This window comes from Balearica regulorum, chromosome 8 (genome assembly GCF_011004875.1).
Source record: "Balearica regulorum gibbericeps isolate bBalReg1 chromosome 8, bBalReg1.pri, whole genome shotgun sequence".
NCBI lineage: Eukaryota > Metazoa > Chordata > Aves > Gruiformes > Gruidae > Balearica > Balearica regulorum.
The window spans coordinates 33,366,471-33,388,987 of NC_046191.1; the positions used below are offsets into that span (position 1 = coordinate 33,366,471).

At 42.0% G+C, this 22,517-nt stretch overlaps 1 protein-coding gene across 3 annotated transcripts in view; it reads left to right on the plus strand.

Moving 5' to 3' along the window:
- The window catches only part of PLA2G4A (phospholipase A2 group IVA), a 110,456-nt gene that overhangs the window by 13,851 nt on the left and 74,088 nt on the right, over positions 1–22,517 (plus strand). Inside the window, exon 1 of one of the 3 annotated variants that reach the window (XM_075760561.1) lies at positions 11,242–11,359. The exons of 1 other annotated variant lie outside the window; for it this stretch is intronic. The gene's annotated coding sequence lies outside the window, so the exon portion shown is untranslated. Of the gene's footprint in view, positions 1–11,241; positions 11,360–11,465; positions 11,868–22,517 lie in introns of those variants that run through there. One more of the 3 variants, XM_075760560.1, reaches the window with a different exon arrangement.

The window sequence follows — 22,517 nt, forward strand, 5'->3', positions numbered from 1 at the left end:
TTTATATAGCTTTTGCACAATTCTCTACACCGGAAGCTTCATTTGGGGAAAGATGTTTCATTAGGGGAGAGAGAGCAGGGACAATTTTTACACTCATTGAATTGGATGATGTCCTGCCACATGAGAAGGGAGAGTAGAGGTAGCCAGCAAGGAAACAAGATATTTATTCTGATAAGCGTGATGCTGGCATAAGCTCTGTGTTCTTGGCATCAAATTATAGGGAATACTGATGTAAACTGTGCTGAACTTGCTGTGAAATCCGGTTTACCGATGAGCAAGAAGAGTTCTGCTTGCTGAGATTTGAGTATTGACAGTGCTTGCTGAAGGCTAGTAATGATTTATGTTACTTCTGTAGTTTAAAAAAAGAAAAGCAAGCAGAACAAAAGAAGAAGGGTTGGGGTCTGGAAGCCCAGAAGTGAAGAGTGCAACTGCAGCTGAGGTACTTGGTCTATTCAGTGCTGTTTTCACAAGTGCTGCTGTGCAGAACTCCACCAAATAAAAGGAAGAATGAAGAAAAGATAAATTCTGGAAATGTCTCAAGCATAAGAACTGCTTTGTTCTCTTTTATTTTCTGCTTCTTTACTCTTTCTAATAACTTGCATCCTTGAGTTTGTTGTTGCCATAATAATTCTCCACTGGGGTCTTTCTGAAAGTACCAATATCTACCGGTTTTCTTATATATTTCATTCACTTGACTGCCCCTCCAAGTATCCTGACACAAGACTATGCCCTTCTGCCAGTAATGGGCTGGTTTCTCTTAGTGAAACCTTCCACTATCACATAGTAACAAAAATATAGTTTATACTTCAATCTGTAATTATTTTTTCTTCAGCTGTTTAACTTGGCAACTTGGCAGGAGTAAGCCCTGTTGTAGCGATGGTAAATACAGTTATGTCCCTTAAGATAATTTAATTTGGGCATAGCCAGGAAGGTAAAGAAGCATAATCATTGCGGACAAAGCTGTTGGACCCATTTAGTCATTATTAAAAGGGATTATGCTCTATCAAATAATAATAACATCCTCTACTAATTCGTGTATAAGGTTTGTTTTACTTGGCAAATCAGTGGAAATTCTTTTCCAGTAGATAGCGATACTTTTGAGGGGTAAATAGATTAAGCTTGAAGCTAAAGGGTGTTTCAAAAATTGCTACATTATCCTCTGATATATTTAGGCTGTATTTACTGAAATGGGGGGTTGCAGTCTGTGCTTTTCCAGGGAAGCAAGCTATTTTTCTGGTCTTCTGCAATCTGATTTTTGGTTATCCTCCAAGGCAAGAGGAAAGGCTTCCAGTTTAAAGGAAGGATTATGGAGGGAGGCCCACTGCCTAGTGGGGAGCAAGCCGCCATATTCGATGAGATGGTCTCACCTTTGTTCACTGCTGCCCTGTTGGCGTTGGTCAGTAGTGTACACCGGAGAAAAGAAACTGGTCAAATATCCTTTCCTGCATTCAGCAAGCAGTGGTTTAAGAACTTACTGACACTGAGGTAATGCCTGTAACATTGCATGTAATGGCTGCGCGTGGACATTTCATGCATTTCTCTAATCTCTGAGTTCAGATAGTGTTTGGACCTTTACAGTATCTTCTGGCAGGGATCTCCAAAATTTTCTTATGTGACCACCTGGTTCTAGGAGGGCACAGTTCACAACTGTGAGACATAATGAGTGAGAAGCCTAAGGCACAACCCATGTTGATTTAGGAATCATCCATCACAGAGATTTTAATTCTTCACTAATTTAGCTACAACAGATGCCCCCAGATTGCTGCGTCCCAGTGCAGAGCGTGCATCTTTAGAGATGCAGGACAGGGCTCGTCGAGCCGAAAGCCTTTCTTACCTCGTACGGACTTGAGCAGCAGCACTAGGGTTGCAAGACTGGGGCAAGGTTCCTGCTTTAGAGATTATCTCTAGAATTAAGATGAAAACTGAAAGTTTAAGAGAATGAGGGAAGGTATAGGAAAATTACCCAGAGTATATTTGTAACTCAAAGTTGTGCAAATAGGCAAAACAAGATATTCCCAAGCCCCAGGTTCTGAGACATGAAATGCAGATATTTTTTTCTTGCTATATTGGGTTGCCCAGGTTTGTCTGTAGAATTGTAAAAAAAGTATTTCTGAATGCATTGCGTGTTTATCACCTCTTCCGTGTTGATCTCTGTGTTGGTTGCTTTGGATATTTCCAGATTTTACTTCTATTTCTTAACTTCTACTTGCAAAATTGACTGTCAGTTTGTTATTCTGAGGAGTGACAGATTGCTGCTGGGTGGGGTGGTGTTAGTGATGTGGTGGTCTTAATGTGTGCCAGTAATTGCTGGGAGCAGATGTCTTTAATCATTCAGAAATAAATAACAGAAGTATTCATAACAGTACATATAATTAACTGCCAGGATCAATTTGATAAGTAACAGCAACTCAAAAATTCAGCTTTCAGATAGCGAGAAGTCTTCAGGTTTACTGTTATTCTGGAGTGCCTTTGACCACTTACACGGTAAAGAAAGGATTTCATAATTTCTCAGTGAAAGATGTGTAAGTCTGTATAATCTCTGAGAAAGAGCTGGTTCCTGATTTTCTTGGTTTTATTTGTATATTAAGGCAAACATTTGAGACATGTTTAACTTCCAGATGATCTATTCTTATAGCGCAAAACAAAAACAAAGGCTGAAAAAAAATACAATTTCCTCATTCTGCAAATACGAAAATTGTTCACTTCTGAGAGTATTCTGCAAATGTGGACTGAAATCTTCCCAAGTTTTAAAAATTGCAAGTTGATTGTTCCATACAAGACTTATTAGGTGCTTGGTAGCAGATAGCATTTGTACATTGAGGTTCAGCTGCTTTCAAAGTATTTTGAAAATTCAAATTCCCCCTCAGTACACCAAAATGTCTTCATTTCCTTGTAACGGGAAAGGACTGCGTGTCCATAACTCTTACTGGTAGAACGATTTCCTATTTGAGTTTAACTTGTTTTACAGAATGTTTCTTTGTGGTTAGGGAATATTTTTACATGCTTTGCTTTTGTCCTAAGAATATAGTAGACTTAAGGCATTATAGAATAAGGTTTCCTGATAGTCAAAGACTCTTGAATGGTATCTAGGAATTTTACTGAATATTAGAACATATTAAAAAATAAAGCCACCTCTCCGCCTCGTGTAGTTTCTCATATTGGTCTTTGATGTAGGTTTTTTATGTCTGACTTTTAGTTTATGGACATGAGGCAAACCAAGTAACATTAAAGAGAATGAAGACAAAATAACCTGAAAGATTAAAGCAGAATATATCAGCAGAAGATGAAATACTCAGCAAACACATTTGTCAAGAGCTTCTTCATGTCAGTCTGTCATATCTGGATTCCTGGGCAGTGAGTACTCCCTGGAGAATTCTCTGCTCTCTAGCAGCAGGCTGCACTCTGGAAATAGCACCTGAGATTTTTGCTACTCCTAGGCTTCCATTTTAATTTCTGGTATGGGTGTTGAGTCTCATCTTGTGGTGACAGCAAAGCTCAGACTGATTTTAGCCAAAGGAGAAGCAGAAGAGTAATGAACTTGGGGGTGGGGGGGGGGGGGGGGGGGAGGTTAAAAAAAGGAATTCTTTTAGTATACAGGATAAATTGGAAATCTGGACTTAGTAACAAAGACAGCAGAGGAGACTGGAGTTGAAATGTTCATCGAAGAGGATGCAGCTGAAAAAATGCTTAACCCTCTTATTGTCACATATTTTCATTTTCTTAACTGCCTGAGCAAATAGTTCTACTACAAGCAGAATTGCATTAACCTGAATAAGACAGACATTTCTGGAGTATTTTAAATGTTTAATTGAAACAGACTTATTTACTGCAAAAGAAGAAACATTTAAAAAAAAATACTTCAGAAGAAAAATCAGTGCCAAAATGAGACACTGGAGATTTGTTTACAGTGGTATGTTACAGTAATGGAAATTTTGTCATAAATAATACACTGAGAATCTTTGCCATCACAAAAAAGAAAAGAAAAAAAAAAAGGACATTGTAACAGAAATGCACTCATTTAAGAGAGGAAATCTGCAAGTTACCCTTTAACTGGAGTGTTGCCTTTGAAGAACCTGAATGAAGTATGCAGAAAACCAGCGACCCGTGATGTTAATAATAGTGTGTCAAGAGAATGTTTATTATGCAGTAATTCTCAAAAGGACAAACAAGGTTGTCCAAACACTACCTTCAGTTTTTTAACAGAAATATTTTATCTCCTGAAGAGTGTCTCTTAAAGATAAACTATGGGTTCCTTTCATTTTTCTTCCAATACCTGTGTGAGTTCTTTGCAGAAAACACTGTTTGCCTGATTGAAGCCTTAGCCCTCTCCAGGAGTGTACACTCATCACAGCAAGTGTTCAAGCTGCTCCATACTGTCAATGTTGGAAACTTACTTATAAAAATTCCGTATTTATTCTTTTTGAAACGTGCAGTTTGTCCATAAGTCTCTTCGCACATGAAATGCTTCCAAAAATAGAATAAGTAGTGAGTCCTGCAAATTCTTATTCCCAAGAGTAGTAGCATTCTCTTTATTTGAACAGCGTCCATGAATAAAGGTTTGTCAGAAGGAACATGACTGTAAAGGATGAGATGTGACCAAGTCCCTCAATGCCCTGTATTCATATTCTTGCTATTGCTGTGATAAAGAGGACAGTCCCAGTGTGTACGTCGCTGCTTTTCACCGACGTGGCCTTCCGCACTTTGCTTTGAATACTTTGAACCACTCTTCTGTTTAGTAGTAGAGTTGACTTAAGTTCTTTTGATTCCTGGGGTGATGCAGTTTTTTCAGATCACAAAGTCTTCGCTAGTTACTGATTTTTAGTTTGAATTTCAAACTGAAATGTATTTCATATAGTTTTCTGTTTACACTGTCTTTTTCTGTTCCTTTAGATGCTGCAAGGTGCACTCAAGGATGGTAGCAAATTGTAGGAAATCAAAATAAATTTAATGCATCCTTCCTCCACAGAGCAGAAGTCAATGAGATTCCCACAGTGGAGCCATTCTTCACGGGATGGGGTTAGAGGGAGAGTTTTAGTAAAAGAATTTAGGGACAGATTGATAACGCAAATATAAGCATAGCTCAGGTAGCAAAATTTTGAACTGCTAATTTTGATGCGTGCAGCTGATTCCGTTTCACTGTGCGACCAGTAGCTGGTGTGCTACTGATTTTTGTAACGATGGTTGTAGGGCAGAGCTGGGGCTTCTAGACCAGTGAGTTCTTACTTCTTCCCAGGTAATAATAAATTATAACTATAAATACGTGATAACAACATTAATTTTTCAAGGAGAAGTGATGCCTCACAAATCTGCTTTGAAGATGTCAACCACCCTTTAGATTAAGGTGATCCAATCTGATAAACTGGGATTTTTGAAAAAGAAGGTAAAATATCCACAGTCCTCTCATGGATTAATAACTGGTTAAAAGAGGGGAAAAAGGGATAGGAAGGAGTGTTCAGTTTTCATGACGTAGAGTCATAACCAGTGGAATCTCTTGCTGGAGCCTGTGCTATTTAATATATTCGTTCAGGGGAAAAAAAAAAGGTTTAATAGCGAAGAACTGGCTTTGCAGCTTGCAGAATTACTCTGTATAGCTAGAACTGCAGTACATATGCACATGTAGATCCAAATTCAGTATTACTGTTTAGGAATATCACTATGCCTACCTCAGCAGTCAGCAAAAGGCAAGTAGGAAGTTAAAAATAGGAAGGAAGGAAATAGAAAACAAGCAAAACCATTGTTACTGTATGAACTCACAGCCCATGTTTTGAATGATGTGTAATTCTATTCAGCCATCTTACGAAGAATATAGATGACAGAAAATGTAAATGGAAGACTAGTGACTTACGCACCTCAAGAAAAATACCTAAATAAACATGGATTCTTCAGCTTGGAAAAGAGGTGACAGACAGAAGTCTGTAAGTGATCGGTGATTTGGAAAAGGTATACGGGAAATTACTCGCTGTTACTTACAACATGAAAACTCAGCTTCCAATAATGACCAACCTGACGACAAACAAACAAAAGTGTTCTGTAGACTCAAATTGTGGAATTCCTAGACATAGGAAGGTATGGAGACTTGATGGTATTCCATCAAAAAGATTAGACAGATATGATAAAAGTTATGTCCACAGACAGTGATTTGGTTCAACCCTAAGAGGAGGAGATCCCTCGTCTGCACATTGCTGTGGGGGAAAGGAGCACTTTACACCCTTTCTGGTTCCTACGTTTTTTCCTTAAGTCCCAGTACTGGTCACACTGGTGAGGAAGGTGAGAAATTACAGTGAGGTCAGCAGATCTTCAGAGTAATGAACTCCGTACCATTCAGGTTGTTTTTTGTCTATTGCTTCTTTTTGTAACTGAGTTTTGTTTAGACTGAGGCAACTTTATTTACTTCTATGATGTAAATGGTACCCCAGGGTATAATTTAATAAAATACTAGGTCCTGTACTCATCTCCTTTAGAATTAATGCTTTTAAGTGGTCCTAGTATAAATAAGATCAGCTTATACTTCCTGTATAAGTATTCTAATTTGTTGAAAATTCACATGATTTTCCTGTCAAACATGTGGCAAAGAAGCTGGTAATACCATGTATGAGTTCTAAATAACATAAAACTACCTTGAAACATCAACTGCTGTGAGATTACTACAACTGACCCAGTAGTTCACGCACAGGCTGCGCGGAGCATCCAAGTGCTGCGTCGTGCTATGACAGACGGCTGTTCACCAGTTCACGATCCAACGTGAAGTAGAAGAGCTCTGCCCGCAGGGAGGGGATGGAGAAGAGGGAGCTGGGTCCTTCGCAGTGGGGCGTGATGGGGAGACCGTAGACGATGGGTGTGAGTTGAAACAAGAGGGGTGCAGAATGGATCTGGAGAGAAACTTTTCCTCCACAAAGACAGCCCAGCCATGGCATGGGCTGCCCAGCAAGGTTGTGCCATCTCTGTCCTCCAAGGTCTTCAAGTTTCCACTGGTCAAGCCCTGGGCAACCTGGTCAGACCCCAGAGCTGAGGTATGACTCCCTGCTCTGAGCGGGAGGTTGGACCAGAAACATCCTGAGGTCCCTTCCTCAGGGGAAGTTATCCTACGATCATATCATTTTATGAGGTCAGACATAATAGATACAATACCAGACAATTACAGAGACTAACGTCTTCCTTAATGTGAGGGTTTCACCCAATGTGCTGTACTTCAAGGTCTCAGGAGATATTTCAGGATCGCAGGATTGTGTCTGAAACCTGCTGTTATTTTAGTCTTTCATGTTTGTTTCCATAACTGCCATGGGTGACTTGGCCACAACCCCAGAAAACCACCGTGTAGGTGGAAGGAGGGACAGAAAGAAGGGGTTTGCCAAGGAATTGGACACCTCAGCAGAATTCCCTTCGAGTGCAAATCTTTCTTATTCGCAATGGAAAGTCCTCCAGAATGATTAGTTATATTTTAAGTGATAGGGGAAGTGTTTGCATGTGGATGTGGGGGAGTTGGGGTAGAGGCAAACTGGCTTAGAGGAAATTTCAGTTTTCTGCTGTACCGCTATGTCTGATAAATTGTCAGAGAGGAGCAAACTGGAAATTGAGAGTGCATTTATCTGCCAAATGGCAATGACAGGAGGTATTTGGCTGGCTGCTGCTAGCTGAGAATCCAGCTTCAGGCAGGGACCCAGATACAGACTATTTCAGGTTATGCAATTGATAAGCAAATGGCTATTTTTCACTAGAAGCAGTCTTAAAAGCAGGATGTACAATTTATCCCTCACTCTGTGGTGATATATACAGTGAATTAAATTATTTTGATGGCAGAGAGATATTTTATCTTGAGAAGAGCCAATGTCTCAGGCGTCGTGGAGGCCTCAGACATGTGAAGCAGGAGGTGGTCCTCTGTGGAATAGCTGGCGTTTGTAAGCCTGATCAAAGAGTGATTTTTTTCTGATACATCCTGAAGCATCTATGCTTCAAGATGACTGGAAGAAAATACTGGGTTTGTGTTAGGCATCTGACAAAATAGCCCTTTTTGTTTACTCAGTTTGTCCTGATATGCCCAGTCTCACTTTTCCGTGGTTTGCCTAAAGTTGTGTCTGTGCTTTGACGCTCTTGAGCAGCACACTGAAACGGCCTCTGTAATTTGTCATAGCTTCCCTTACATCTCTGCTTCAGAAAAGTCCTTTGTCTGCTTCGTACTTCACAATGCCGTTTTCCACACCCTCTAATTGCCTCACCGCAGGCCGTGGCTTGTTTCCACTGTGGACCAGCCGCTGTCAGGGAGAAAAGCTAAGGAGGCAGCTCGTAGTCTGGGGGCTCTGGCAGATTGAAACATGTATGTATATATACACATACATACATACATACACACACAGCATGTGTTGATCAGTGGAGGGCAGAAGTGACCTCATCATGCTGCAGGGTACTGCAGAACAAACAGCAGCAGCAGGTAGTTGTTAGTGGGTTGAAATCATCTGAAATAAAAAAGAAACAAAAAACCACAACTTCACATAAAAGAGAATGGAAGGAGGTTTCTTAACCCAAATCATTCAGAAATTAGTTGACAAGGCACCCCAGAAAAACCTTACATGGGTGAGGTGAATAAGGACCTGCAGTGTGTGGGGAAGAAGGAGAGAGGGGGGAAAGCATCTGCTAAACTTGTTTCCTTGTCACAGGAAAAAAATATCATGAAACTCTACCCATAATTTTCTTGAAGAAATAGGATTAAGACCAAAAATAACTTTCATAATATTATATGAAATAACAGAAACAGTCATAATGTAAAAGTAAGCTTTTCATTTCTTCTTGCGTCAAAAGAAGGGGAGAGGAAATTTTGCTCACTAGTTAGTCAGCTCCTTATCAAGAGTCTGCGTGGTTTCCTTGGACAGGGAGAAATCGGAGTTTTGCTACTCAGAACTAAGTCTGGGAGTTTTGATGGAAATATTGGAGTTCCCCTATTTGTTGGGTTTTGTGTTAATTTTGCATTTGCTGTCTGTAAAAGCACAAAGAGTATAACCAGAGCCATGTCCTGGGAATTGCGCTTTGCATAAAAGCAAAATGCCAAGAAAGAGAGTTGGCGATTAAGCCTCCGTTTGCAGATGACCCTTCCTTGGCACAGTTCTGGGGCAGCTAACCAAGCCTGTGAGCTACACGTGGCTCCACAGGAGTTTGTGTGTGGCTGGAGCAGGACGGTGCTGGGGGGAGATGCCTGGGAGAAAGTGGAGCAGGGAGAGCCCTCGGAACACAGCTCATTCCTCTGCTGGAGTTGTGAGTGCTTAGGGTCACCTCTGAGACGTGCGCAGCTTCTAGGAACTCTGCCTCTCTGAGCTCAGCAGTATGTGGTGCATGTCTTGGACACTTCAAAATGAGAAAATTTGGGGGATTTAGAGCACAGCAAGGGTCGGCATACCCACAGCCTTGCCGATCAGTCACCAAAGGGAAGAAAGTAACTGGTTTGCTAAGAGCAATCCTATTCATGCCTTTTGTCATTTCTACATGTCTCAGGAGCATTACTGAGCTCTTCTGACACATTTTGAGGAGTCCTTTCCAACCAAAAGACAAGTTGATGGTGATGTTCAGACAAGTAGTTGACGTGGAAGTCAAGAAGACCTAAATAATGGCATCATCATGGTTTTGGCTGCATTTTTCTGGTTAACGTTCCCTCAAATAGGCACGATGAGGAATTGGGTGAAGAGGTTGTCCACATCAAGTAAGTGCTTTCTGAGCTGGCAGTCCTAGGTTTGCTTTCTAAACATAAATTTGCCCTTCTTTGTGACAGCACTTACAGGACAGCACTTTCCTACTATGCCTTTTTTCCTTATGAGACAGAAAAACAGGTTAAAAGTAATGGCCAGAGTTGCTCAGCTCTTGCACTGCATCATAGCAGGAGACCAGTAAGATGACGGAGAAAATGAGGTTTCTGGCCTGCATTGCCTAGTGCCGAGGAGTGGCTTGCTGTCCTCTAATTGTGGCTACCAGTTTACTACACATTCAGGAACTTCTTAGCAGCATGTGAACGCCACTTATTTACCTCTCACTTGTGGAAGCGTACCCTTTGTTTTTCTGTGCTTTGAGGGGGTCCTAGGGGAGTCATTTAAGCCAATTTTTTTCTCCCGCTATGCTTTTTTATGGCCACATTTGTCAAAGAAGTGAGTTCCTATTTAGATGCTAAGTACATGCAAAGCCCCAGCAAATTCCATCGTAGAACTTAAAATTGGATATTTGGAAAGAGCTTGACGTCAACATCAAAGTGAAAGTCTTGTCTCTTGGTGTGTCTAGAGAAAAACTGGCGGCTTTGAGATCTGTTACCTTGAGAGGGCCAGTTATGGGTGAGCAGCAGCTGAGGCTCAAGCGTGTGGTGTTCTCCCACTGACTCTGTGTGAAGTCCACAAACCTAGGTGGGAAATATTTTTTGGGGTGTTAATGGTGGAGCAAATTGTACAAGACTTCACTTTATAAATATACTGCAGTATATTTCAAAATACCTCAGTTTTAAATCCTTTAAAACAAGATAGAAAAAATGTGGATGGGAACTTTGAGGTTATTGTAAATCTTCACAAAGGAGAAAAGTGATGGAATTAACAGAAATTAATGTGTTGTCACTAAAAACAACCAAACCCAGCCAGCCGCTTCCCTTAATCCCCTCCTTACCCTCCCTCCAGGAAAGACCACTGCTCACAGCCAGAATGTGCAACCTTTAACTTCGTGGGTGCCAGATGAGGAGCCAGGGCCGTACTTCGAAAAAGGTGTGATGGGAGTGTGTGTGTGCTAAAATCTTTAGTAAGGCTGAAAGTGCAGGCAGATGCAGTAGCCTGACAGGGAAAAGACTTACAGACAGGAATGACTGCCACGTGTCTGTAAGCTCAGCTGCTTTGCATTTGGAAGCTTTCGGTTGATAAAATACTAACTTGACAGATTCTCCACTGTAATTGAACTTTTTTTTGTCACAGTCAGTACCTGGTTGGTTACTACGGCTTGAAGTCGGCGCTGAGGGGCGGCACCCAGCCGGGCGGCAGCGCTCCCCGGCCCGCCGTTCTTCTCCTCACGGGAGTGCGGGCCGCGGCAGCTGGGAAGGCGGCTCGCCCTTAAGGCTGCCCGCGCTCCCCGAGGCTGTTCTCCCCTCAGCAGAGCCTGCCTGCCGCTCCGCCATGGCCGTGCGTGCCCCCTGCGCGGCCGGAGGCAGACAGCCGTGCCGAGCCCCAGCACTCTCCCCCCTCAGCCGGCCCGGCTGGCTGGCGCCTCACGCCTCCTTAAGAGGCGGCGGTCAGCTGACGGCTGGCGCCTCCCTCGCCGCGCGAGTGAAAAGTGCCGTATACCCGCAATGGGGACCGGTACCGTGCGCCAGCCCAGAGGGACGGCCGAGCCCGCGGGACCGCAGGCGACCGTAAGTGCGGTGCCTCCTTCTTAGCGCTCGGCGGCTCCTCCAGGGGAGGGGAGGGAGGGAGGGGCTGACAGGGCGGGGGATGCACGGCCGCTGCGCCCGGATCCGCGGGCGGGCAGGGCACGGCGCGGCGGGTCAGGGCTGAGGCGGTGAAGCGCCCGCAGGGGCGGGATAGAGCGCGGCGGTGACGAGAGGCGCCGCGGAGCGTCCCCCCCCGCCCGCCCGTCCACTGCCCCGGTGCGGCAGGCGGCTGGTGATCGTGCCCCCTTTCTGTGAGCGGCGCCGGGAAGGGCGGCCGGGGGAGCGCCGGGCGGCGCGGAGCGGCGTCTTCCCGCGGGCGCTGCCTCAGGCACCTGCTGCCCGCCCGGCCCTGCCGCGCCCCGCTTCCGGACAGCGCGGCCGCGGCTGCTGAGGAAGGCGTGCTGTCCGTCCGCCTCTGTTAGCAACCCCACCGCTGTGCGGCCTCCTCCCTCCCCGAGCACACACGCGAGTAAAACGAAGCCTCCATGAGGTAAAAGAAAGGCGGCGGGGCGGGGGGGGGAAGCGTCTGCTACGCTCGCCGCGTGTGCCAGAGCAGCGCGTCCAGCCGGAGGTACGAGGGCATGTCTGTGGAGATCTGCAGTGCAGAAGTTACATAAACTGCGCTGCTCCTTACGGTGTAGGTTTGTGTCGGTGCATGCCTGCCTTGGCCCAGTGTCGCTGGACTGATTTTGGCAACGATGGCTGCGAACTCTGTCATCTCATTTAGTTATCCCTGCATAGTATGTGCGATGAAGCAATCCATTTTGAAATTTATAGGGAAGTAAAACAATACATTTGTTAAGGAAATATTTCACAAAATGCCTGCTATGGCAGCTTTTCTTTTGGGTCTGATATGAAAAAAACGTGTAAGAGTTCCTATTTGTGACTTGTAGCAGGTATGTATTAGCAGTAGGCTCACAGACCGTGCTCCCTTGTTTTCATGGGGTTACATGTTCCTCTTTGGGAACAAACTCGCACGCTTACTGGTAGAGGTTAACTTGTCGTCCTGGTTGACCTCTGGTCAGTCCCCGCTGTGTCGTTTGGAGAAGCTGCTGCCTTGGTGGTATGACCAGTTCCTGTGCTGGTGGCTGTGCTTCCTGACCAGTAGCTCCGTGGTGCACGCTGGTACAGAGGCAGGCAGTCGCCTTCCCTCCAGCAGCTGCTGACGATGGGTTTGAGCTATGGTGCTGGGCTCTGAACTGGAGCTGCTGAGGCTCCAGCATCCATTGGACGGTTGGAGCTTGTCTTTGGGGAAAACCCCTTCGGCCACCTGAAGTGCAGAGTGTGAAACTTTCAGTTTGGAGGCTCCTTGTAGGTGAAGGCATGCAGACTCTCAAAGCAGGTAAAGATGTAATCCCAAGTGAGAAGCAGCGGTGTGGGTAGGACTTCTAACTGCAGTGGGTATTGCTGGCAGGAAGATGGCCTTCTGCACCTCAGCAGGCCCAGACACTTACTGCATGAAGCAGTTGATTTGTAGGATCAGCTTCTTCGTGGTTATCAAGAGTTGTTCAGTATACTGAGACTTTCAGGTGAGAAAGCATGAGCCTAAAACTGATACGCCTATTTTTTATTTCTGTTAGAAGGAATGTTTTTGAATATGCTGTGTAGAGTTAAGTGTTCCTCTGCCATTGTTGTCTCTCAACATCTCCACCTCATCCCTCTAAGACCACCTCTCTACAGTCTCTTGTTCTGCTGTGCCAGGAATGCATAACAAAAGAGAAATGGAAATACTTATTTATGTTTGAATCACATAACTTAATCTCTTCCTGCATGGCCAATTAATCTGCACTGGAAAAATACCAGTTTGACTCTTGGCACCAAGTGCTGTTTATGATGTGTCTAATTCTTCTAAGGAAAACAAAAAGGAAAAAAAATTCCAAGGCTGTTGGTTCATTAAGATTGCATACTTGATTTAATCTTAAATGTGTTTTATTGAACATAGTTATCATAAGATACTCTTCTTGAATTTTCATGATACTTTGAATAGATTACTTTTGTCAGCTGGCCTAAAATAGCCAGAATAGGAAATGTTTCAGCCGCTCTGTTTTTTGCTTTAGTGTACCTCAGCGCATAGCTCTAGTCATACATAGGGGAAAAAATGATGAGTATGGAGTGAGCCCTGGCTATTACCTTCAGAGGTATTCCTGCAAAGCCATTGAGCAGGCTTCACTGACATTTTGCTTAACCTCTATTTGTGGTCGCTTCCTTGGCATGTTTTCCTGACAACGCCAAGTGACTGAATCCAGTGCAATGTAGCAATGACTTTCCAGTTGCACATCACTTCAGGAGTAACAGAAAATGGCTCTGTTTGACTCTATTTTACTTGCTGTGCAATATTCAGGTATGTGGCAACATCTGTGACTTGCAGATAGGTTGGAAGAGGACAGCATTGGCACTAGAACTGAAGCAGTTCTAGAAACTTGGGAACCATTAATTCAAATTGAATTAATTGACCAGCTTCGGCTGGAAGGTATTAGGGATAGACTCGTGCAGCAGCCAGAGAAGGAGATGTCTCCTACTTGTACCCAGAAGTTCAAGCGTATGAAAACTGACTCCAAAATATGAGAGAATACGTAATGTCTCATGGAAACTTTCTAGCGTGATAGGTAGAAGCTCAGAGTACTGCATGGCCCATGGTTAGTTTGTAGAGTTGAGAGGTGGGAGATCAAGTGCAAATTTAGTCTTTACCTGACACAAAATACTGACGTGGATCAAAATCTCCTTATCCTTCAGGGCAGTGTCCTAAGGAGGGGAGCAAAACTGAAGTTTTGACTAATTGTTTACTTGACATTGATGGGGAAGCCCACATTTCAGTGGTTGCTCTAAAGACAAGTTCGTGTCAAAAATATTTGTGACTTGTAGTCTGGAAGTGGTTTAACCAATAAAATTAATTTTCTGCAGTTCTGGTTCAGCTGGTCTTTCAGCTCCCAGCTGAAGCCTGGGGACCAGTCAAAAGACACATTTTTAAATTGAGTTTACAACTGTTCTGTTTTTGTTGCGTTTGCTTCTTTCTAAACAGAAGCTCTGTGGAATCTATGGAAAGATTTATCTTTGACTTCATGGGCAGTGGCAGCAGAATTGGCTATCGTCTTCCTAAAGGTGATGGACTTTCTCATGTGTGTTTGACATGCCTTAGTGATATGACTGTCTTTCTGAAAAACAAATCCCAGAACCTGTCTTAGTAATGGAAATGATTTCATCACTGCCCTAGGTTATAATACTTTCAAAAGAACTTTTTGTTAAAAAAAAAACCCCAACCAAATAACCCAAACACCTCGGTATTCAGACTTTCCTGAGGGCTTTCATTTACTATTTACCTCAGAAAAATGATACAAATTTCCTGACTGTACCAATTTCCAGTAGGCTATGTGTCAACATCTGGAGCAGCATTACTCAGCTCACAGTACAGGAACCAGAGGTGATCTCGTGGACATGTGAAAGTGGTCCACAAAGCAGGAGCAAACAAAGCACTAAGAAGCTCCAAAGTAGATTTTTTTTTTTTTTTAACGGATTGTGGCAAAAGTAACTAATGAACATTTAAAGTTTAGTCTAATTTTTTTTTTTAAAATGGAAAATATTGTGGCAATACTGCAAGAGAGAATTGGTGGAGTTAGATCAATTAGTTCTTCAGTTTGGAAGTATTGTATAGAATGAGATGATTTCTGTTTTGGTTTTTTTTTTTTTTAAAAAAAAGGGGGGAGCACCATATCAGACGTGTGTTGATAGATGATGGGGCCATCACTATACAGATTTTATTCATTTTCTCTGATGTTCATAATGAAATCCATGGGCTGGCATCAGTGATAACTCTGAAGCCTGTGTTGGTCCTGTGCCAGTTCACAGGGATGTGGACACCGCAGTTTTTCTCCCAATATGTTTTCCCTTCCAGAAAGGCAGTAGCTGAGATGACACTTTCCATCCCAGCTCACGCTTTTGCTCTGTGCTGGGACTTCCAAGACTGTCAGCGTGTGCAGTGATGGAAACTTTTGGGATCTGGACTGACAGATACACACACTGTAGAAGTCGATGTGCGAGTTGCCCAGACTCTTTGAGTAATCCCTGGAGGAAAACCAGGTGCTTCCAGGATAAAACTAATGTGATCCTAAAGCAGTTATCCAAGAGGCCACATCAGTTATGTGCTAGGAGTACCTCTTTCTCTCTGTTAGCTAAGCACAGTTGAAGATTTTTATATGGTAGGCGTTTGAAGTTAAGTGAGGTGAATCCTACCTCTGGGGTCTGTGTCTCTGAGCACACCGGTCTCCTGTGCAGACTGCACAGCTCTGTTGGCAAGCGTCCTTTTTAAGTTTTGAGATGCCATCTCCTTTCAAATGAGTGGTAGCATCGGTAACTGCATCCTAAGGCTCAGAGCAAAGAACATAGTGCTGCTTTTTGTCTGTTGATAACAAAATTACTTTGGCAGACATTTATAGGCTCGATTACTAAATTTGATGTTGCTCATTGTTATGCTTTCAACATCCTAAGGTGGTGCAAAGTTTTTTGAAATATGAAGTAGGCTGTTTGCAAACAAGAATCCTTGTCTCTCCATCATTCTGACTTCCATCCTTAAACATGCAAATTTAGGAAGGAGGTGGAAAATGCAGGGTCAAAAGCTTCCGCGTACACAAGTTCAGAATTATACATGATTTGACTCAGTCATGCTTGTGGTTTTTTGTGGTTATCTGATAGTAAAGCCATTGAACTGACTCGTCTTTGATATTTATCAAATATTTTCCTTAAAAATGATCTCAGCATAAATCAGTTAAACTTTTATTTCTTTTCTAACTAGTATTGCCAGTTATAAGAGTTTTTTTATATCCTTAGCCAAGGTCTGTAGGAATGCGCACTTCTATAATAAATTATCCTTTTATATTTATAATTACTATAAAGTTCTATATTTATTAGCATACACACAGACTATAATAAGATCTGTACAAATGTGTATTTATTGTAATAAGTGGCAGTCACAGCCCCAAGGATTACATTTTAAGACGTGTATGATGAAGATGACTGATTAAGTGGAATGTTGGGGTAGGTGGATTCATGGTGTAAGCAGCACAGTGAATGCATATGTAAAGGGCTGTTTCATCCTGTCTGGCTGTTTCATTGGCCAGACTGTTAAAGAGAAAGATCTGGCTTTTGGAAAGCTTTGTAGGTTAACTGTGGGGTTTTGGTGTGTGTTTGGTTGTTTTTATTTGTTGTGGGTTTTTTCTTCCCTGTTACCATGTCTGTGTCTCCAGGATATAGATTGTAAATGGGGTTTAACTACTAGAACTGCATTGTCAATGGATGCTAAAAATAAATGCTCCCAAATACAGTATTCATTTTGACCTGTTCCAAACCCCTTTAACGTCAGTGGGAAAACAAACAACACTCATGGGTAATTGTTGTACCAGACATGGAGAGGCTCTCGCTGTGGCCTAAACCATTACTTTGCATGCTCTGTCAGAAAAACTGTGCCTTTGTACTCAGCATGCAAAAGTCTAACTCTATGCAAAATCAGCAGCTGCTGCCGGACGTTGCAGGCCTGTTAGAAAAAAAACAACAAACCAAACCCTACAGAACTACAAATAATTTTGGGGAGAAGGTGAATGTGTAGACCCTTGGAACGTAACTAATTAGAAATTTTCTGCTCATTACCCTTGTGTACCAACTTTTAAAAATAACTTATAATGGGGAATTGTAAAAGATAATACACTTCTAAGGCACGTCTATGCTTAAAAGTTTCATAAGTACAAAACTTTTAAAATGAACATCTGTAATAATGATGATAACTTGACCTAGGCAATTTCAATAAAATAGGAAGCTAACCATTCTTACGCTGCTGTTTTTGTTTGAATCCTTTTTTCTTCCTAATCCAAAGAGAATTGATAATGAGCTTCTAACCATGGCACTAAGTGCAATTCCCCTTTATCCTTAGATAAAGGCATGAATCTGCTAAGCTTTTACAACTATGGTGTTTTTGGACTGTCACCTTATGTGGAAAAATAGTTTTGCCTCACGTGACCAAAACCCCGGAACTCTGAATCAAGGAGAGTGCTAGTGAAAAACCTCAAGACAAACGAGAATAGCAGCTTGTACAACATCTGAGAGGAAGATGCTAGGAAGCAAGTCCTAGCTTTTCTTGCATCCTTTTTTTTTTTTTTTTTTCTTTTCTGGGTTTGTGTGTGTTCAGTGATGATACTTGCAGACTCATTTTTTTATTAGCAGGCAGTTCGAGGTTCCTATAGGAAGTTGGTGTAATGTCTGTGCTGACACTAATGAAAACCAGTACTCGACTAATTGCAAAATCTGCCAACATGTTGCATTTCTCTGGCATTTTCTGCTTTGAGTAGCACATAAACCTTCCTGGTAAATGACTGATTACACTTAACTATAACCTACTTCTAAGTATGATTTTGCTTTTTATACTTGCATTCCTTTTTGTCCAAGGATCCCAAATTTATTAATTTAAAGAGCTCTTCAACTCTTCTGTGGCCTGGTGAACATAGTTGTAATTTTTATAAGGGTGTGTTTGATATAGAGAAATTAAATAGCTTCTTCCTAGTCACTAAGACAAATCTGAATCAAAATTATGTATAATAACCTGAAATCATGTCTCATAGTCTCACCTTAGACACTTTCCCCTCTCAAATCCAGTGTTGTGAAAAAATGGCCGCTACAATTATGGTGAATTTTATTCACCATAATTTTTCAGGTATTGTCTGAAAAAAGATTAAGGTGTGTAGTATGTGTGTGTGGTTGTGTTTGTAGTTTTTTTTTTTTCTTCTCCTTATTTTATGTGTGCTTCTGAGGATTATCTCTTGTAATTGAAATAAGGCAAGCATGGAAAAAATGTTTGATATGGCTAAGGCAGAAGGAAAACAGGTTTTGTTGCTTGTAAAACTTTTTTCACCAGTGAATGCAAAGTAAGGAGGTTCATATGAACCAAGCCTGGCTTCTCACTCCCATTCCTTCTTCTCTTTAAAATTACTATTTTACATAGGTCTGTCTATGATCAGCTACGAGGCTGTACAGATGTTTCTGAAAGAAGCTCAGAAAAATGACCACTGAGCAGAGCGGGGCACTGCTGGCTAACACTCTGGTGTGTGCAGGAGGAGAGCAGTGCCCAACCTGCTTTCTGCATCGTTCAGGTGAAGAATTAGACTCTGAATTTTTTGCGTACTAGAGCAGAATATATGGCTGGTTGTAGGGAGGTCCTGCTTCTTGGCATCACCTGCTATGCATAGATGAAGGGCAAGGGAAATAACAAACATTGGGGATGAGACAGACCAAAACTCTCATAAAAAGAGTTTTGTGAAAACTGATGTAGTTCTCTAAAGACAGCTTTTTGCTTTGACAAATTGACATTTTCTGAACGAAACCTCTTGTTGAAAAGTACTTGAACATCTCCACTGTGTATTCTCTGGCCTGTAATATGTGGCAGTCATTTCCCTTTCAGCACAGAGCAGGCACATCAAACGGTGTTTTAATACGCTGGGAGAAAGTTTGAGTTGGCAAGGGAGGTAGTAAGCCCTCGGTGCCTTAAGAAATAGTTAAATTAAAAGCTTAGGCAGTTTGGTAAGAGAGTAGTCATAGTTCATCTAAGTTTTGTTGAACTTTCTCTGGCTGACCAATCCTCTATGTCTCAGAGAAGAGCATGAAAATCCCTCTTATGTCCCTAATTTTGCAAAGCTGTTTTAACATGTAAATTTGGGGTTTCTTCCAGACTTTGATTGCTGTCCATTTACTTTTTGAGTCATCGTTTGTGACTCCTTAGTGAATTAGATTGTTTCTGTCACATTCCTGAAGGCCACATTTAAGGTCTGGGTAGGTAGCAGTTACTGCTTTTTTTTTAGTTTTGTGTTGTTTGTTTTGTCTAACCACTGGTGTAGCTAGGTACTGGTAGAATCAGATTACAGTAATGTTTAATACATCATTTTACTTATGACAAACAGAAAATTGTCCAATAATTGTATTAAATGAAAATACTATTTTCAGTTTTAACCCATCTCCAAAGCCTTAGTTGGTAATGTGCATCCATTAATAGCAGCTTAGATCCTTCCCCTCATCCTCTCAGGGTCTGGCTGTGTTGTTACTTGCTTCATTTCTGGACAACTGTCACCCGGTTCAAAGCTTTCTTCCTCAACCAGCAGAGAGATTGCACTAGAGCTATTGCAGCAGCCTGGTGCTTTTGCTGATGTTACACTGAACTCAGCTGAAAAGGTAGAAGAGAAGATTGAACCTGTTTTTACGCTGCCACCATAGCCCTGGGAAAAGAGCAGGCGCAGGCACTCGTTGGCTTCAGTGTGGAGAGCAGAGGTGGCCGGGGACAGAGAGCGCTTCAGCAAAGTGGCGAGAGGCATGGCACAGAAAGAGGAAGCTCAAGAATGGTCAGAATAATGTGCCATGTCCTTGTGGAGTTGCTCAGCAGGAGGATCGCTTGCTGCTTACCCTCTCCTGCTGGGACAAGAGGGCTGTGGAGGAGCTACTTGAATTGGTAGAGAAAATCAAAACCCTTGAGTAAATGCTTTCTTTGCACTGCTGATACAAGTTTGGCTTCAAACATGAGCCAGTAACTCGGGAGCTTTTTTGTAACTGCTCAGATCCTGGACTGACAGCCTCTCTGGCTAGAGGCTGGGCTGTGTGGGGTCAGGCAGGCTTTGCCCCAGGCTGTTTGGCATTGTGGGGAAGCTGGGTATTAGGTACAAGATGAAGAGCACTGATATTGATGCGCTTTCTGTTGCAAAAGTGTCCAGCTGCAGACTTCTCAAGAAAATGGATAGGGCAGTTGGGCTTTCCTGCCAGGTCTAGCGTTTATTAAATCAGTTGATTATGAAATTACTTGTATATTAAAAATGCAAAGACATCGTTCATAGTCTAAGTTCACTACTTAGTGTCTCCCCTCAAGAATATAACATATGCAGTAGGAATGTCTATACTTGCCTTTGTGTCTGTGTTTGTGTGTAAAACATACATTTGTATGACTTAAACTCGTTTGGCAATAGCCGTAAAATATTTCGATATAAATTTTACTCACATCGTTTAAGAGGCTGAAAACTCTCAGCGTCAGAAGTCTTTTCATGACTACTTTTACTAGAAAGTCTTGACAAATTTCCTTGAGTCACTCTTACTTTGTCATAGACCAAAGGAAGTGCAGCACAATTGTCCCCTTTGTTACAGACAGTGACCAGAGCTCATATTTTAAGCAGTCCAAAACCAGGACATGAAAGCTGTAACGTTGAGTCACGTTTTACAGGCACGATGAGTGTAAGATGACAAAACACACCTTTTGTATGCAGTCCTTTCTCCATCCCTGCAGTGCCAACGCAATGGTAGCCTGTGTGTGCTGGCTGGTGTTAACAGAAATGCCAGGAAATTCAGAAAAAAACCCAACAGAGAGCAGTTTGGATAACTTGCTCTGGATACTAACTGAATTGAAAAATGATTGAAAAAGATATTTAAAGGAAATGTTTGCCTAACTTTCAGCTAGATTGGTTTTATTGTTGACATGTGTTACCTGAACAGAAGCCAGCTGTTAATTTCCTTGCATTTTTAGCTATTATTGTGGTTCTTTTGTGTGTAACCACTGCATAACTGCAGAAGGATTGCCATCTGTGATTGAAGCCTGAGAGCGTCGGTCAGCTTTGCATACTTGTCTCTTCCCCAAAAAGTCAAGCATAAATACTTAAATAAAAATGTATTCTAATATTTTCCCTAAAGTTCTTTTATTTTAAATGATCCCTATTTTACAGCAGGGAAGCAAAAGAAGGAATGAAGGCATAGGTAAGTTAGATATGTAAGAACCAAACTCTCATTATTTTAATGAAATCTTTAAAAGCTGTTGGCCCGGAAGTATTTAGAAGTTGGATGACATCCCTGTTGTCACCAGGGGAGAGTGAGGGATTTGGACTGAGATCTTTGGAGTCTAAATCTAGTGCCTTGAAACATTCAGCAACTCTTCTTTCAGCAGCACCAGTGAGGCTTCTTAAAGGGGGTTCCTGGAAGTTTTGGCAGGCAACAGCTCTTTACCAGCAAAACTGCAGCACAGCAGAGGAAACGGAAAGTTTTGTCAAAGATCCAGGTAAAAATGAAATTGCAGGGGAGGCTTTCTTTCTTTCCTTCCCTTCACCTAAGTTTTAAAGGAGTAAATTCAACTCTGTCCAGTCAGGTGTTGCACTTGAGATGTATATTATTTAATTTTAGAAGTTATTATTTAGGTGTTTGCATTTCTGGCAACGTTTTTAAAGCTGCCGCTGGTACTGAGTGTTTCCCTTTTGGAGAGCCTGGCTGGATATCTCAAACATGCTGGGTACTTGGGGTACCTGTTATCTTGAACTGTGAGGTTTTTGTTCTCTGCTGCCTTAAGCTGGGCTTTCAAAAACAAGAATATCCTTAAACAAATAACTGTCAGACATAAAAAAGTTTATTTGTGGAGTAACTAAATTCTGAAATCCTAATGTACAGAAATGCTGGGCATTTTTTAATCTTGCTTGTTCTTAATGGCAGTGTGCATATAGTAAAGAGCCTGCACAGACCATCATCTTGAAATGATTTAAATAACAGATGGGCTTGACTAGTGTACTGTAAGTGTTCTTACACTTTTATATATCCTAATAGTTCTTCTTTTTCATGGAACTTCCATCAGATTTTTCACATTCTTTTGGTTTTTGGCCTTCTTGCTGGAAAAACAAGCTGGAGGTGGGAAGACCTAAATTAAGAAATAACATTACAGTGATTTTTCCAGGATGCTAGGCAAAATCATGTAAAAAGAGATTATTTGTTATTTCTATTATACAATCACAGGTTCAATCTGTAACCAAGTAAAACACTGTAATCTCATTTGATAAAAATGTATGCTGAAAGCCTGAGTCAATACTTAGCTTACTCTGTACTTATCTTACTCTTATCATATTAGATTGAACGTTAATGACTGTACTGGTGAGTCGCACTTATTCACTTAACTTTTTTTTTTTAATTGTCCATTTCTTTGATTTTTAAGAGGAAGTGGCCAGCTTGATTATAAACAATCTCCCTCATGATTTTACTTACAATCTTGAGGACGTATTCTGGTGGTGGTACTTACACTGTGTTGTGTTTTACTTATTTTCAGAGCTTTTCCACTCAGTGAGACTAACTGTGGAGTAAGCTCATACTCAGCATG